Raw genomic sequence first — 17,411 nt, 5'->3', positions numbered from 1 at the left:
GTTGTTGGAAGAGCATGTTTGCTATGACCAGTGCGTTCTCTTGGCAAAACTCTATTAGTCTTTGCCCTGCTTCATTCTGTACTCCAAGGCCAAATTTGCCTGTTACTCCAGATGTTTCTTGACTTTCTACTTTTGCATTCCAGTCCCCTATAATGAAAAGGACATCTTTTTTGGGTGTTAGTTCTAAAAGGTCTTGTAGGTCTTCCTAGAACCATTCAACTTCAGCTTCTTCAGCATTACTAGTTGGGGCATAGGCTTGGATTACCATAATATTGAATGGTTTTCCTTGGAAACAGAGATCATTTTGTTGTTTTTGAGATTGCATCCACGTACTGCATTTCAGACTCTTTTGTTGACCATGATGGCTACTCCATTTCTTCTAAAGGATTCCTGCCCACAGTAGTAGATATAACTTACTCTTACCCAACATCAAATGAAAAAACTGCAGTAGAGGATTCCACTCACACTGTGAACTGAATGGTACCTAGACTGAATGGTGCATTCAGGTAGATGGAGGCACTGTCTCAATTCACTGGGACAGAAACCAGGTCATAGACAACGACTCTACTAAGAGAAAAGTCACTGGTGCATTCAGGAAGAGATGCGGACAATCTAACATAATTACACACTAATTTCATTTTTACAAACTCAGCCAAATGGAAGAATGCAAACCAGCAATAAATATTGATTGTAATATTCAACATGTAATCTGACAATCATATTTGCCTTTAAGATTATTCTGGTGATAACAGGAGTCAACTTGTAAAGAATCTTGTGTAATACACACAAACACACGTGTGCGCGTGCACAGACACAGCAACTGTTATATAATTTAAAGAAAGATACAAATACATGTTCTTTGCATACAAAGATACCCAAGAAACTGTTAACAGTGGTTACTTTTAGTTAAAAGATGAAAAATGAAAGGAGGTAATCTTATTCTGCATTTTATCCCTTTCTATACATTTTGTACTTACTGAATTACTTTAAGTTAACAATTTCTTTCAATATAGAAGTTAATCCATAGTCACAAAGGAGCTCTGGTGCCCTCAAATCTATAAGCATTACTGGAAAATATAAGGTCATCATTAAGAGTCATATTCAGGAAAAATAGCACAAGTAAATTAACAAGGTAATACTTCAGCATTGAGAGGTACAGCAGCTCTGTGAAAAGAAGGAACCGGGGACAGAAGGGAGACTGGTTACGACAGTATTGTTTATGAAGACTAGATTAGAATACGTATATTTCCTAAAAATTCCTTAAATTTCTTGCTCAGGTATAATCATTGTAAACAAAGTAGAGTCAATGGGGAAATGGGGCCGAAATAAATCATAAATAAAAGTATCTATGAAATTAAAATAAACACCCTAATTTTCTCATTCAATCTATAAAGATTTTATTAAGTTTGATTCCATGTCACTGGCAATCAATCCTGGAACATTTAGACTGCCATGACACTTGATACCACAGGCATGGGGAAAGGGAGAAGGAAAGGGAGAAGATTTAAACATAGGGACCCACTGCTCTTTATCATTTCCAGGGATGCTGGGTCCCACTTCGGGAAAGCACAATCCCAGAAACACAGGTACATGCCACAGTCTAATATGAATGGCAGCCTGGGAATGCAGTCTGTTCAGCCCTGCCCAGAGACTGATGATCCCTTCAATATTTGATTCTGTGTATAGTCCATCTCAAGAAATATGTCTCCATAGTAAAATTTTCAATAAGGCATAGGATGAATCTCAGACACAGTCACAGTCATGGTCAAACTTTAAAAAAAAAAAAATCTATTTTCAAATTTCTGAATACAAATATATTTGTTTTAGAGAACCTGTAATAAACTATCTACAGATAAACAGGTAGATAGGTAGACAAAAAAATTCTAGTACTGCCACAGAGTAGTTTGTGTCCTAGTTGCATTATATGAGCAGTGTGATCTTTCTTATTTCTCCCAGAGCCAACATTAGGAATTACGTATGTCTGCTTATGTTACATTTTGCATTCAGGTCACTCATACCACATGATATTAAAGTTGAACAAACCTTTACGTCTACACCTGTTTGTATTTTTGTTTAAACTTTCCACTAGGAACTATTTAATACAACCTAAGTTTTCTTTAAGTTGTTACAGAATATTCAGCAGAGTTATACAAGAGATTCTTGTTGGCTATCTATTTTAAATATAGTAATGTGTACATGTCAATCTCAAACTCCAAAGATATACAGGGGGCCAAGAGGCACAAGAAAAGATGCTCAACATTGCTAATTATTAAAGAAATGCAAATCAAAACTACAATGAGATATTACCTCACACCAGTCTGTATGGCCATCATCAGAAAGTCTATAGTAAATGCTTGAGAGGATGTGGAGAAAAGGGAACCCTTGTACACTGTTTGTGGGAATGTACACTGTATAGTGACTATGGAGAACAGTACGGAGGTTCCTTAAAAAACTAAAAACAGCTACAAACTAATTTTTTCAAAAATATTTACTTATTTATTTTTGGCAGCGCTGGGTCCTCGTTTTGGCACATGAGCTCTTGGCTGCAGTACTGGGCTCAGCAGCTGTGGTGCACAGCCATAGCTGCCCAGCGGCATGTGGGATCTTAGTTCCCAGACCAGGGATCGAACCCAAAGACATGTCCCCTGCACTGGCAGGTGAATTCCTAACTACTGGACCACCAGGGAAGTTCCTACAAACTAATTTTTAACTGGGCATTTATTTTCTTACTGACTTGAAGGAGTTCTTTACATACGGGTATTAACTCTAAAAATATATATGTAATAATATTCACACATACACACACATAGAGAGAATACTTTTTATGAGTTGACATATGTAAAGTTTAATTTTTTAATGTAACTACATCTATAAATCATTCTCTTTTTAAATCTTTACATATCTTTCCCTAAAAACCCCAAGTCAGTTATTTCTGAATATTCTCTTCTAGTGTATTTATTACTACATTTTTATATTTGTTAGTTGTTATTTTTAATCAATATAACCTTCTTCTAGGCTGTCTATTCTGTTTCAAGTATTGTTCTACTTTATGCTATTTTTGACATCATGCTATTTTTGAATCACTATTTATTAAAAAGCAGAGACATTACTTTGTCCACAAAGGTCCGTCTAGTCAAGGGTATGGTTTATCCAATAGTCATGTATGGATGTGAGAGTTGGATTGTAAAGAAAGCTGAGTGCAGAAGAATTGATACTTTTGAACTGTGGTGTTGGAGAAGACTCTTGAGAGTCCCTTGGACTGCAAGGAGATCCAACCAGTCCATCCTAAAGGAGATCAGTCCTGAGTGTTCATTGGAAGGACTGATGTTGAAGCTGAAACTCCAATGCTTTGGCCACCTGATGCAAAGAGCTGACTCATTTGAAAAGACCCTGATGCTGGGAAAGATTGAGAGCAGGAGGAGAAGTGGACGACAGAGGATGAGATGGTTGGATGGCATCACTGACTCAATGGACATGAGTTTGGGTAGACTCTGGCAGTTGGTGATGGACAGGGAGGCCTGGCATGCTGCAGTTCATGGTGTTGCAAAGAGTTGGACAAGACTGAGCGACTGAACTGAACTGAGTTCGCCTTTATTATTCTTTATATAAATATTTCTTGGCTCTTATTTATTTTATAAATATGAAATTCAGAATCACCGACCTGTAAAAAAATTCCTGCTGATATTTTGATTGATTATATTAAACTTACAAATCGATGTAAAGAGATGGAAAATAATTAATGAATTGTCTTCCATAGGGAGTCTCTGCATCCTGAAAGAAGGTTAATGGTTTCCTTCCTATATGCTACTTGCAGTTCTCACAAAGTTTAATTCTCAGCACAATTTTTGTTGCTACTATGAATGGGTTCCTTTTTTCTCACATTTTGGAACAGGTTATTATTACTATATAGATCATGATATTTCCATTATTTGCATTGGAACTTTACTACAGTCTATTGGTTTTAGTTGATTGTCTTTGTGGTTTTTTTTCATTATCTACAAATAATTTTATCCTCCTTTCCAACCGTTTTTTCCCTTGCTCTTTTTTCTTAATATACTGATTAGGTATTTCAAAGATATTTTAGGCAGTAATGTTGACAGCTAGTTTGTTGCTTATTCTAATAGGAGAAAAAAATCCTGTGTTTCACCATTATTGGTATTTTGGCTATCAACGGCTTGATTCCAATTTTGTTTATAAAATTATAGCTACTTCCCAGACAACAGAAAGAGCTGAAATATCTCTCAACAGTGAGATAGGGGGTGGTTTTATTTTGCTTCACATTTTCCCAGTAAATTATTGACTAGGTTTTCTCAATCTACCTTTCTATATTTTAAAATTCCAATATTACTGATTTATGTTTTTTAAAAATCATCCATTTAAGATTCTCAAACATATGTGGAGAAGTATATACAAAAGCATTACTGCTTTTCATTTAGGTAACTACAGTTACATCCCATCACTGCTCGTTGTGTATATATTTGTGAAATGAGACTAGCCATAATCTTCCAATTTATTTTCCATGTTTCCTAAATTGAATGGAACACACATCCTTACCTCACTATTTCTAAAATTTCTTGCTTCAGGAGAACACTTTTAACTCCAAATAATTTTGGTTAGCAATGAGTATCTTGCAGAAGGCAAGAAAGAAGCAAACCCTAAAAAAAACTTTCTCTTTAGAAATATCGTACTGTTCCTTGTAAAAGATGACAGATCTAAACATAATATCTAGATACAAATTTCTCAAAGTAAACCTATTCTGCTAATAAAAATTACCTTCATCCTCTTTATTAACATATATTCATGTTTAAGACCACAGTTCAAGATGCCATAAAATATTAACAATCTGATATTAGGAAATTCATAACATCCCAAAATCACAGCTTCATGAAAACCAGATTCTAATACTGTTTAAGACTTGTACATTAATAAATGTGTGTGGCAATCTCTTCAAATCCTCAGCAAATCCTGTTTCTTTCATATTTCATTAAGTAACCATTATACTGAATCTGTCTTGCCATCTGAAATAGCTTGAGATACATTATCAGAAAAATATCAACTTCTAATACAAACAGCTACATTTTTCATTTTTACTCTACCAGGGAAATTTCAAAAGTGCTAAAAAATGCAAACTGCTAACCGTTTTCTAAAAACAGAAATGAAATAATTAGGTCACAATAGACGGCTCCTTTCTCCTAGAAAAAAAAGATGATGATGAATGCAACTGGAATGTTTATTGTCACTGAAATTCTTCAGGCCTGGATTCCAGGCCTTGATGCAGGTTACTATGACAACTTAAATTACAGAAAATATTCCCCCTTCTTCTATCAAGTTGCTTTCTCCACAAGACCATTTCAAGCCTCCTGAAGCCTGTTTGGATCAATCTATAACAACAAAAAACACCTCTTTACAAGTTTTAACAAAAATGCCCCCATCTAAACCCTTAAACTAAGAACAAGCATAAAAAAATAAATTCCATTAAATCTACAGGGGATAGGACACCTAACCTGAAAAGGTACATACAAAGCTTCAGATATAAAATGCCGAGAGTACTCTGAAACTGCTCCCCATTACCAGAGGCACAGGGCGTATTACCACCATATGCTTCATTACAGAAACTATGGGAAATTACTTGCAAGGCAGTTTTGAAAGAAGATTATAGAGCTAAGTCTTGTTTACCATAATTTTCCCCTCACTAATGCTTTTTACAGGAAAGCACCAGAGAAGGAGGGTGAGGGAATACTACAGTGCTATTGAGAACAGAAAGAGAAGCATAAATAAGCAATCTGTAAAATCTAAACTTGGTTTTACCTAATCTTTTACACAAAACATGGGCTTTATTTTATAGTTAGGTCTCACACAGCCTCAACTTTATAAAACTAACAAAGATGCCTTTTGATAAATAACACTGTGAATTATTCTCTATCTTCATTCTCTAAGAGAATAATGGCTTAGGAGAAATTGCATTGTGATGGAGAAATGTGATTTAGTAGAGTTATTCTGATTTTTAAGTCAGTAAAAATTTAAACTCGCTGCATTAAAAAAAAAAGAGGTAGTTTTACAGTAAAGCAATACTAAGAATTTCAAAGTTGGTTTTGCTGCTCATCAAAGTTAACATGACTAAAATGACATGCTTCATTTGAGAAGGCTAGGGAACTCACATGTGCTGTTCGTGTGAGTAAGCTGGCTCAGTATTCGGCATGGGCAAAAAAGTTTTGTTAGTTCAAACAAAGCTTTATTTAAAAAAGAAAAACAGAGCAGTATGCTAAATGCTAAAGGGGTCTCTTTGCTCTTGAAGTCAAGAATCAAAGACTGTTACTGAGCATTTGAGAAGAAACAGTGAAAAATGAAAACTCTTCAGCAGTCAACTCCAAGCAACTCAGATATTGCTGTCCTATTTGTATTAGTAAATAAGTATGAGTGTTCCAAGAGAAACAAAATAATTGAAGCATTCAAATCCAAATGTATACAATCCTTAAAAGTTAAACCTGAAGCACAGTTCCTTCATGGTGTAACTTAAACATCAATCCTCCTGTATAGAAAATAATGAATGTGTAAGAGAAAGACCTGTAGAACAGTTCTGTCAGTAATAGGAGCTAAAACTAAAATTTAAGTGATGATACAATCATGGAGAGAACTTTAGTCAATGGAGCTACATAATACAATACAATTCTTCCTTATGCTTTTTTTTTTTATTATTTTTTCTTTTTTATTTTTTTGATCATGCCCACTTTAAAATAAAGCATATGCTTTATTTTTATTTTCTTAAATTTTAATTGGAGGCTAATTACTTTACAATATTATGGTGGTTTTGCCATACATTGACATGAATCAGCCATGGGTGTACATGTGTTCCCCATCCTGACCCTCCCTCCCACCTCCTTCCCCATCCCATCCCTCAGGGTCATCCCAGTGTACCAGCCCTGAGCACCCTGTCTCATGCATAGAACCTGGACTGGCAATCTATTTCACATATGATAATATACATGTTTCAATGCTATTCTCTCAATCATCCCACCCTCGCCTTCTCCCACAGAGTCCAAAAGTCTGTTCTTCACATCTGTGTCTCTTGGTTTTTTTCTTTTGACTATATTACAAATTGCAGGGCTCAACTAGGATTTTTCAGTGCTCACATGAATATAATGAATTTACCTTATTACAACCAGACTATCCTTCATTCTCAACTCTTGGAGCCTTCTAGTCATGGTTTTTGCTAATGCCAGAGCAATGCAGAAGAGTCCACAAGAGAACTGAACCGATGCAGATGTGAACTTGTGGTCTTAGAAATCCACTCCTTCCACAGCCTAGCAATTACTAGAAGGCTCTAAGGGGAAATTAATTTATAGGAGACCTTCAAAACTCATCATCTAGGCAAAAATGCAAGCACATAACTTTTGTAAATGAGGGACTAAGGAATTTATATGACAGCATGCTGGTGGGTGCCCTTAAAGAGTTTATTCACCTGTAACATGTGAACAGTTTATTTGTAAGTGATTCACTGACTACAAACAAGGTCAAATTATTTCCCCTCTTGAGACCAATAAGTCACCTTAATGTTCAAGAGACAAGAGACCATACACATTGACATACAAAAAGCAAGTGGGAAATAGTTGTATATTCCCTCCTCAGGGGCTTTTGTGCCCCGTTATTTAATGAAGCCAATTATTGATACTATCACATTCAGATGGAAACTCAAACTATAGGATATATTTCAGACTTACCAAGATCTTCTAATCTTCGACTGTTAGAAGTTACTTATCTGTTTTAAAAGAAATTGCCAAGTTTAAAGCATTAATAGTATAGTGCTCAGGAAGCCCAAGAATTGCAAACTTTTGCCTCAGATTCCAAGTTGGAATCTAGAATTTATAAGGCAGTGAGACAAAAGATACTATTGCTAACCACGCTTCGTACTTATTTAAATAAAGGGTGTACAAATGATTTGTTAGTGAACACAAGCTCTGAAAGTCGCTCAAAACTTTGAAAATTATTCTTTAAAAAGCCACTGGAAGCGGTAGTCTTCTAGGATGCAGGAATGGAGTACAAACTTGCCGACTCACCTTCTAGGGCTGGGGTCCCCAGCTGGGAGCAGTGTGAGGTAGTCTTGAGGAAGGGCAGAGCACCAGACAGGTATTCTAGGAGGAGCTACGCAGGCACCTGAAAAGGTCCACAGTGTTCTTAGAATCCTGGCTAACTTTTAACTTAGACATGCTAAATCATTCCCATTTTAACTTTTAATGAAAGAGAAAAATACACCAGCTTTGAGCTTCAAATGGTTTTTCCAAAAGGAGTTTTTCCTCCCCTCGTGGGCACTCCCCTCTGGTCATCTGACTGCAATGCTTGTGGGCTAGATTGGTTTGGTTTCAATTAGTGTGCCTTTGAAAGAGGAATTTTTGTTGTTTCTCTAAAAGGTCATTTGATGGGCCCATGGTGTTCTAGGAAAGATGTTGTGCCTTCTTTTTCTCCTGAGCAAAGTTCTCTGAAATACCACAATAATTTCTTGAAAGCAGTTAAGCAGTTAGACATTTGGAAAATTGCCTAAAGCCAGGGTCTAAAAATGAAGCGGAAGGGGAGAAGTTGGGGTTTTCAGTCTTTAAAAAATAAAAACAAAAACATGCCACATTCTTCCTTGGTGAGTACAAACGACAACCACTGGCTAACCTAAGAAACAGGGTGGCTTGGCACCAGTTCTTTTGACCATTCACTTGCCTAATACTGTGAGAATGTGAAACTCTGCCATGACATTAGTTATAAAGAAAGCCAAAGAAAGAAATCTTGGCCACAAGATGGGAATTGACGCAATTCTTATGTCTGCCACATTCAGACTATGCCTTTTGCAGACGTTTCTGCGTTTATTTATAGCAAGGTTGACTTTAGTAACAAGACCATGTTCCACTAATGATACTTTTTAAAAATATACCAAAACACCCAACTACTTTTATTATGAATAGGAAATACCACCCCCCGAAAGTTGATAGTCCTTAAAGTCTTAGCTATGACATAAAACAAAGTATCAAATTAGAAACAGTATAGAACTATCTGGTGGACCCCAAATCTGAGGCAAGCTATCAGATATATATACATTCCAAACACAGCCGAGGAAGGGAAAATTAGTCCAAACTTCCCTCTTCCAGAGAGCACTGGGTTCTCCCTGTTCAGCTTCTACACCCCTGCGTGGAGACATTGCTTCCAAACCTGGCGACTAGTCGAGTACTTCATATTAAGTCAGTAGCTGTTGTAAAGGTTACTTGTTCCATGGTGTTACAGCTCCAAGTGCAGAGGGGCATCAGTGCAGCTTCGAAGTTTTAAAGAAGAGAGTAGCGTTCACGTTAAAATATTTTCTAATGAAAATGAACAGGCTTTAAGCCAACTAGATACCATAGAATTCCTGCTTCATCATCTTCTATCAGATGGGTTAGAGCCTTCTGGCTTCAACAAGACCTACCTACCTCCTCAAGGAGCTATAAGACAGACACAGATTTGAAGCTAACACCCCTTTGGTAAAAGAGCATGTCCGCAGATTGTGACATTGTCCAAAAAGCAAGGAAGGGTCCACCCTGCTGGGAGAGAGGGCTGGCAGAGAACTGGGTGGCAAATTCAGAGCCACATGAGAAGAGGCGAAACGGACTAATCACCCTGATTTCCACCTTGGACTTAGAAGCTAGCTATATGTAGTTTGGCTGGCAAAGGGATTCTTATTTATCTAATTCAGAATTTCTTTCCCCATCCATCTTCTTTTCTTTAAAGCCTCATCACTCTTTTTAGCTTTGCTTTTAAGCAAGTCTTTTGGAATTGGGAAGTGGGTACTTGAAAAGTAGTTTCTAAAATTGACATTTTTAAATTTTTATTTTATTTTTTAACTTTACAATATTGTATTGGTTTTGCCATATATCAAGTAGTGTCCGAATCTGTGACCCCATGGACTGCAGCACGCCAGGCTTCCCTGTCCTTCACTGTCTCCCAGAGTTTACTCTGATTCATGTCCATTGAGTCCAGATGTTATCTAACCATCTCATCCTCTGCTGCTCCCTTCTCCTTTTGCCTTCTATCTCTCCCAGCATGAGGGTCTTTTCCAATGAGTCAGCTCTTCGCATCAGATGGCCAAAGTACTGAAGCTTCAGCTTCTTTTATCAGTCCTTCCAATGAACATTTAGGGTTGATTTCCTTTAGGATTGACAGGTATGACCTCCTTGCAGTCCAAGGGACTCTCAAGAGTCTTCTCCAGGACCAGAGTTTGAAAGCATCAGTTCTTCTGTGCTCAGCCTTCTTTATGGTCCAACTCTCACATCTGTACATGACTGGCTTCCTGCCAAAAATCAGATCAAGTTTGCTAGGCTTGTGAGGAAACCACCTTGGCAGAAGATCTTCCAGTTCCAGTCAAGCCTTCCTGTGGACCACTTACAGCACAGGAAGAAATCTGGGCTGCAACCTCATGAAACATCCTGAGGCCCAGCTTCCCCCCTAGGATTTTCCTGACTTCCTAATACAAAGAAACTAGGTGAGATAAAATGCTTAAGTCCCTAAGTTTCTGGCAACTTGTTATGCAGCAACAGATACTGTCACCCAAACAGCCTTTATTTAAATTAGCTCGTAAGAATGTAAACAGAAGTTGTTGATGTAAATGAACACAGTCAGTTCAGTTCAGCTGCTCAGTCATGTCTGACTCTTTGCGACCCTATGAATTGTAGCATGCCAGGCCTCCCTGTCCATCACCAACTCCCAGAGTTCACTCAGACTCACGTCCATCGAGTCAGTGATGCCATCCAGCCATCTCATCCTCTGTCGTCCCCTTCTCCTCCTGCCCCCAATCCCTCCCAGCATCAGAGTCTTTTCCAATGAGTCAACTCTTCGCATGAGGTGGCCAAAGTACTGCAGTTTCAGCTTCAGCATCATTCCTTCCAAAGAAATCCCAGGGCTGATCTCCTTCAGAATGGAAAACTCAGCAGTGGCCACAGGACTGGAAAAGGTCAGTTTTCATTCCAATCCCAAAGAAAGGCAATGCCAAAGAATGCTCAAACTACCGCACAATTGCACTCATCTCACATGCTAGTAAAGTAATGCTCAAAATTCTCCAAGCCAGGCTTCAGCAATACGTGAACCGTGAACTTCCAGATGTTCAAGCTGGTTTTAGAAAAGGCAGAGGAACCAGAGATCAAATTGCCAACATTTGCTGGATCATGGAAAAAGCAAGAGAGTTCCAGAAAAACATCTATTTCTGCTTTGTTGACTATGCCAAAGCCTTTGACTATGTGGATCACAATAAACTGTGGAAAATTCTGAAAGAGATCAGAATACCAGACCACCTGACCTGCCTCTTGAGAAATGAACAGTATCAGGATATTATGGGCTTCCCAGGTGATTTAGGGTAAAGAATCTGCCTGTCAATGCAGAAGTCACACGAGATGCAACCCCTGGATCAGGAAGATTGCCTGGAGTAGTAAATGGCAAGCCACTCCAGTATTCTTGCCAGGATAATGCCATGGACAGAGGAGAGTGGTGGGCTACAGCCCATGGGGTCGTAAAGAGTCAGACATGATTAAGTGACTGTGCATGCACGCATCAGGATGTTGCAATTCCTATATACTGAGTCCAAGCAAAACAGGATGATTAAGGATAACTCAAGAGCAAAGTAAATTCCAGTTTCTAAGAGGTGTTGCCTTTTTTTCCCATTAGAATGCAGAAAATGCAAAAAAAAAAAAAAATTTTTTTTCCCCCAAGAAGGCAGGCACTTCATTTGCTTGTATTAATAGATGTCTCTGCACAACTGGTGATTAATTGTTGGATATATTCTCTTCTCCCAAACTAGGTCCACCAGGATGGATAATAAATGGACAGCAGGGGCATTTTTATTACTGTAGAAATCAGAAAAGAGCTTATCACTGCCTATTCAAGTCTCACAGGTGATATAAGAAAAAGCCTAAAGGAAGCTACTCTCTACTCTCCAAGATGCCAGGAAGTTCAAAAAGCACATTCCTTCTTATTGAAAAAAGAAAGCCATCTAACATTCAAATGTAAATATTCAACTGTAAATAAAATGTGATGGCACATTTTCCTAAGTGCTATCCCTTTGTTTTCACAAAATAAAACCACAAATACAAAAATCAGAAATTCTCCTAAATTCCTAATTTTTTCTAATAAAAGAAAGGTAGGAACATTCAGTTTTTTTTTTCCTTTTTGATACCAAAGCTCACAGATGTCCCACATCTTTGAATCATCAGCTCTGCTAAGAGCAACATGCAAAGGTAGTAAGGAATGTATCTTGGGTTCTACATATTCCATATGAAATATTAAAACAATAACATGACTACATAAACAGTGATGGAGATTTTCTATGGAAATGAATCCATTATGAGGCTATCAGCTATATTAGTTTGTAAAGCAGAGGGCAATGGTAGTAACAATAAAAATAATTATTCAATTTTAATAAACATTTACTAACTCCTTACTATATTTAAAATACAGCAGAAATTTAAGGGGCTTTTCTGGTGGCTCAGATGGTAAAGAATCTGCCTGTATGTAATGCAGGAGACCCAGGTTCAGTCCCTGGGTTGGGAAGATCCCCTAGAGAAGGGACTAGCAACCCACTCCAGTATTCTTGGGGCTTCCCTGGTGGCTCAGATGGTAAAAAAAAAAAAAACAGTAAAGAAATTATGAAGGTAAATTTACAAATGAATTTCATTCTATCAACTGTGCAGTTTTTTGTGAGATGTAACTAATATTGTGTTGGCCAACCCAATATGTAGTAGTAATACCACCAAATAAATGTTTTGGAAGTAATAAAGAGACTTGTAAAAAAAGCCTACAGTAGAGTTCATATCCTAGGAGATATTCAGGGAGTTTTTGTGAAATAAGTCTTTCTACTTGTATTATTGCTGTAAATTTTCTTAGCTTTTTCATATTAAGATGTGAAGTCCCTAGATGACAAAGATGTGACAAATTGTCACAAAGATTAGACAATTTGATTTGAACCCAGTTAATGTCTTTTAAATAGTTGAACCCATGTATCCTGTGGCTCCTGCATTGGCATGTGGATGCTTTACCACTTGAGTGACCTGGAAGCCCAAGTAACAGCTCAGTTTGCTCAGCTGTGTCCGACTCTTTGTGACCCCATGGGCTGTAGCACGCCAGGCTTCCCTGTCCATCACCAACTCCCAAAACTTGCTCAAACTCATGTCCATTGAGTCTTTGATGCCATCCAACCATCTCTTCCTCTTTTGTCTCCTTCTTCTCCTGCCTTCAATCTTTCCCAGCATCAGGGTCTTTTCCAATGAATCAGTTCTTTGCATCAGGTGGCCAAAATGTTGAAGCTTCAGCTTCAGCATCAGTCTTTCCAGTGAATATTCAGGACTGATTTCCTTTATGATTTGATCTCCTTGCAGTCCAAGGGACTCTCAAGAGTCTTCTCCAACACCACAGTTCAAAAGCATCAATTCTTTGGCACTTAGCTTTCTTTACAGTCTAACTCTCACATCCAAACATGACTACTAGAAAAACCATAGCTTTGAATAGATGGACCTTTGTTGGGAAAGTAATGTCTCTGCTTTTTAATATGCTATCTAGGTTGGTTGTACCTTGTTTTCCAAGGAGCAAGCATCTTTTAATTTCATGGGTGTAGTCACCATATGCAGTGATTTTGGAGCCCAAAAATATAGTCTCTCACTGTATCCATTGTTCCCCCATCTATTTGCCATGAAGTGATGAGACCAGATGCAACAAGCTTAGTTTTTTGAATGTTGAGTTTTAAGCCAACTTTTTCACTCTCTTCTTTCACTTTCATCAAGAGGCTCTTTAGTTCTTCTTCGCTTTCTGTCATGAGGGTGGTGTCATCTGCATATCTGAGGTTATTGATATTTCTCCCAGCAATCTTGATTCCAGCTTGTGCTTCATCCAGCCTGGCATTCCTCATGATGCACTCTGCATATAAGTTAAATAAGCAGGGTGACAATATACAGCCTTGATATACTCCTTCCCCAATATGGAAGCAGTCCACTGTTCCATGTCCAGTTCTAACTGTTGCTTCTTGACCTGTATACAGATTTCTCAGGAGGCAGGTAAGGTGGTCCCATCTCTTGAAGAATTTTCCACAGTTTGTTGTGATCCACACAAAGGCTTTGGTGAAGTCAATAAAGCAGAAGTAGATGTTTTTCTGGAACTCTTGCTTTTTCAATGATCCATGGGGTTGCAAAGAGTCAGATAGGACTGAGTGACTAAGGCACACCCACAAAGGATGTTGGCAATTTAATCTCTGGTTCCTCTGCCTTTTCTAAATTCAGGTTGAACATCTGGAAGTTCACAACTCATGTACTGTTGAAGAGTTATTTTCAGAAGATCAACTGCAGAGTTTGTAGAAAGTAGTCTCAAATTATCTAGGTGTCTTTACTGAAGATCCTTAACTCTAGCTTGAGTTGGCCCCAAACCAAGAACACTGTTAAATGCATCCAGATGAAAGGACAAACATAACCCCGCTGATAGAAGCTGCGTTTCCCTATAGAACACTTACCAGAAGACTGTGACACTGAGACACAAGAAAGAACTCCATCAAGGGAGCACTGAGAAAAGAACCGTAGGATGACTGGTGTGGCCCAGTGATTAGGGCGGAACACGTGGTTGGATTAACGTTTTAAGAGGAAACCAATGGGAGAGAAATGTTAGGTAGGAAAAAGACCTGAAGAATAGAAAAGGAAGCAGAAACAGGCTTCTTCGGCAAAGGCCATATCAGAAAGCTGTCTTTGCCACTGCTCAGAAAGTGCAAGGCTCTGGGAAGGCACAGTGATTTTCAGAAGAATTTAGGTGGAATTGCTATACCCTTCTGAACCCCTATAACTCCTCCAAGACTGGCACAAACTCATAAGAAATTAACTGGCCTTTAATTTAAATGAAGTAAACTAACAAAGGTTTAAAAAAAAAACCAACACCTGATAAAGTTGTAAATTGTTATCAGCAGATAACAATTTCTCTGAACACAATGAAAAGATTCTTTGGCAGCTTCCACAGTCTGTTGTGTTATTTGTCAGACCCATGCCCCTCCTGCATCATGAATTCTGTCTCGTTTCTTCCTTATAGGCCCAGCACCTAGCACCAAATCTAGCACACTCAATAAACGAGGATGAAGGGCAGGCCAGGAGGAGGGTCTAGATAAAGCAGGAATTTGACATGCTATTTCCTGAGGTGGCAATGCAGGCAGCCAGCTGACAAATTTCTCTTTTCCTTTTCTCCCTACAAGGAAGGACTGGTGGGGGAGACTGGAGGAGGGGAATTTTTTTAACTGAAAGAAAACAATTTTTAACTAACAAACTTGTGGCTTTATTTTTGCATTAATATAAGTGAAAGCTCAAATACTGATTTCAACTACCACTCCCCAATCACCCTGAAAATTTTCCTAAATACTACAGATTGATCTAGTTAACCTCTTCCTAGCTTATCAGATTTCATTATTCAGCTGGATTGTTATCAACTAACCATCTGTTCAATACTGCTACCACACAACAGGAAAAATCCCAAGGTTGTTTTTAAAGACCTGACGGTTCTGACTAGAAGCTTGTTCGTATGGATGTTTTAAAGTTTCTCCCATTTTTTTCCCTAACGGTCTCAAGAGAACTAATTTTAAAAAGCCCCTACCTAGGTGGTTCAGTGGTGAAGAATTTGCCTGCCAATGCAGGAGCCACAAGAGATGTGGGTTTGATAAGATCTCCTGGAAGAGAAAATGGCAACCCCATACCAGTATTCTTGCCTGCAGAATCCCATGGACAGAGGAGTCTGGCGGGCTACAGTCTATGGGGCTGGAAAGAGTTGGACGTGACTTAGTGACTAAACATGAGGGATTTCTTTTTTAAATAGTGTGAATTAATTTCAAGTGACAATGATTTTCATTCTTCATTTAAAATAAGGGAAGGTAGAAAATTTTTAGCCTGTGTTTTAAAAAAAAACAAAAATAAAAAGAGCAAAGAAAATTCTACTACTAACATTGAAAATTACTATAGTATGTTGGCATGTTCAAGTACACTTTAAACAATTACCTAATTTCCTAAATTGCACTATTTCAAAATTACGTTAATCTTTAATAAATGGCATTTCAAAACAAAGAAAAGTATAAGCAATAAGGCTACATTAAGCTAGGAATGCCCTTACCCAATGCTTTTACCCAAGTAAGATGGTAGATGTTGCAAGAGGGCATCAGAAGGCAAACACACTGAAACCATACTCACAGAAAACTAGTCAATCTAATCACACTAGGACCACAGCCTTGTCTAACTCAATGAAACTAAGCCATGCCCGTGGGGCAACCCAAGATTGGCAGGTCATGGTGGAGAGATCTGACAGAATGTGGTCCACTGGAGAATGGAATGGCAAACCACTTCAGTATTCTTGCCTTGAGAACCCCATGAACAGTATGAAAAGGCAAAATGATAGGATACTGAAAGAGAAACTCCTCAGATCAGTAGGTGCCCAATATGTTACTGGAGATCAGTGGAGAAATAACTCCAGAAAGAATGAAGGGATGGAGACAAAGCAAAAACAATACCCAGTTGTGGATGTGACTGGTGATAGAAGCAAGGTCCGATGCTGTAAAGAGCAATATTGCTTAGGAACCTGGAATGTCAGGTCCATGAATCAAGGCAAACTGGAAGTGGTCAAACAAGAGATGGCAAGAGTGAATGTTGACATTCTAGGAATCAGCAAACTGAAATGGACTGGAATGGGTGAATTTTACTCAGATGACCATTTTATCTACTACTGCGGGCAGGAATCCCTCAGAAGAAATGGAGTAGCCATGATGGTCAACAAAAGAGTGCGAAATGCAGTACTTGGATGTAATCTCAAAAATGACAGAATGATCTCTGTTTGTTTCCAAGGCAAACCATTCAATATCACAGTAATCCAAGTCTATGCCCCAACCAGTAACGTTGAAGAAGCTGAAGTTGAACGGTTCTAGGAAGACCTACAAGACCTTTTAGAACTAACACCCAAAAAAGATGTCCTTTTCATTATAGGGGACTGGAATGCAAAAGTAGGAAGTCAAGGAACACCTGGAGTAACAGGCAAATTTGGCCTTGGAATAAGGAATGAAGCAGGGCAAAGACTAATAGAGTTTTGCAAAGAAAATGCACTGGTCATAACAAACACCCTCTTCCAACAACGCAAGAGAAGACTCTATACATGGACATCACCTGATAGTCAACATCGAAATCAGACTGAGTATATTCTTTGCAGCCAAAGATGGAGAAGCTCTATACATTCAGCAAAAACAAGACCAGGAGCTGACTGTGGCTCAGACCATGAACTCCTTGTTGCCAAATTCAGACTTAAATTGAAGAAAGTAGGGAAAACCACTAGACCATTCAGGTATGACCTAAATCAAATCCCTTATGATTATACAGTGGAAGTGAGAAATAGATTTAAGGGCCTAGATCTGATAG

At 38.3% G+C, this 17,411-nt stretch overlaps 1 protein-coding gene across 4 annotated transcripts in view; it reads right to left on the bottom strand.

The window, feature by feature from the left end:
- Positions 1-17,411, bottom strand: part of RASSF8 (Ras association (RalGDS/AF-6) domain family (N-terminal) member 8) — a 139,361-nt gene that overhangs the window by 82,651 nt on the left and 39,299 nt on the right. For 3 of the 4 annotated variants that reach the window (XM_010855999.1, XM_010856000.1, XM_010855998.1), the window contains exon 2: positions 8,055-8,151. The gene's annotated coding sequence lies outside the window, so the exon portion shown is untranslated. Of the gene's footprint in view, positions 1-7,718; positions 7,757-8,054; positions 8,152-17,411 lie in introns of all 4 variants that reach the window. The other variant, XM_010856002.1, reaches the window with a different exon arrangement.

Source organism: Bison bison, unplaced genomic scaffold (genome assembly GCF_000754665.1).
Source record: "Bison bison bison isolate TAMUID 2011002044 unplaced genomic scaffold, Bison_UMD1.0 scf7180017864370, whole genome shotgun sequence".
Classification (NCBI taxonomy): Eukaryota; Metazoa; Chordata; class Mammalia; order Artiodactyla; family Bovidae; genus Bison; species Bison bison.
Note: the sequence above shows the minus strand (reverse complement) of the source record. Positions and strands in the feature narration are given on the sequence as shown.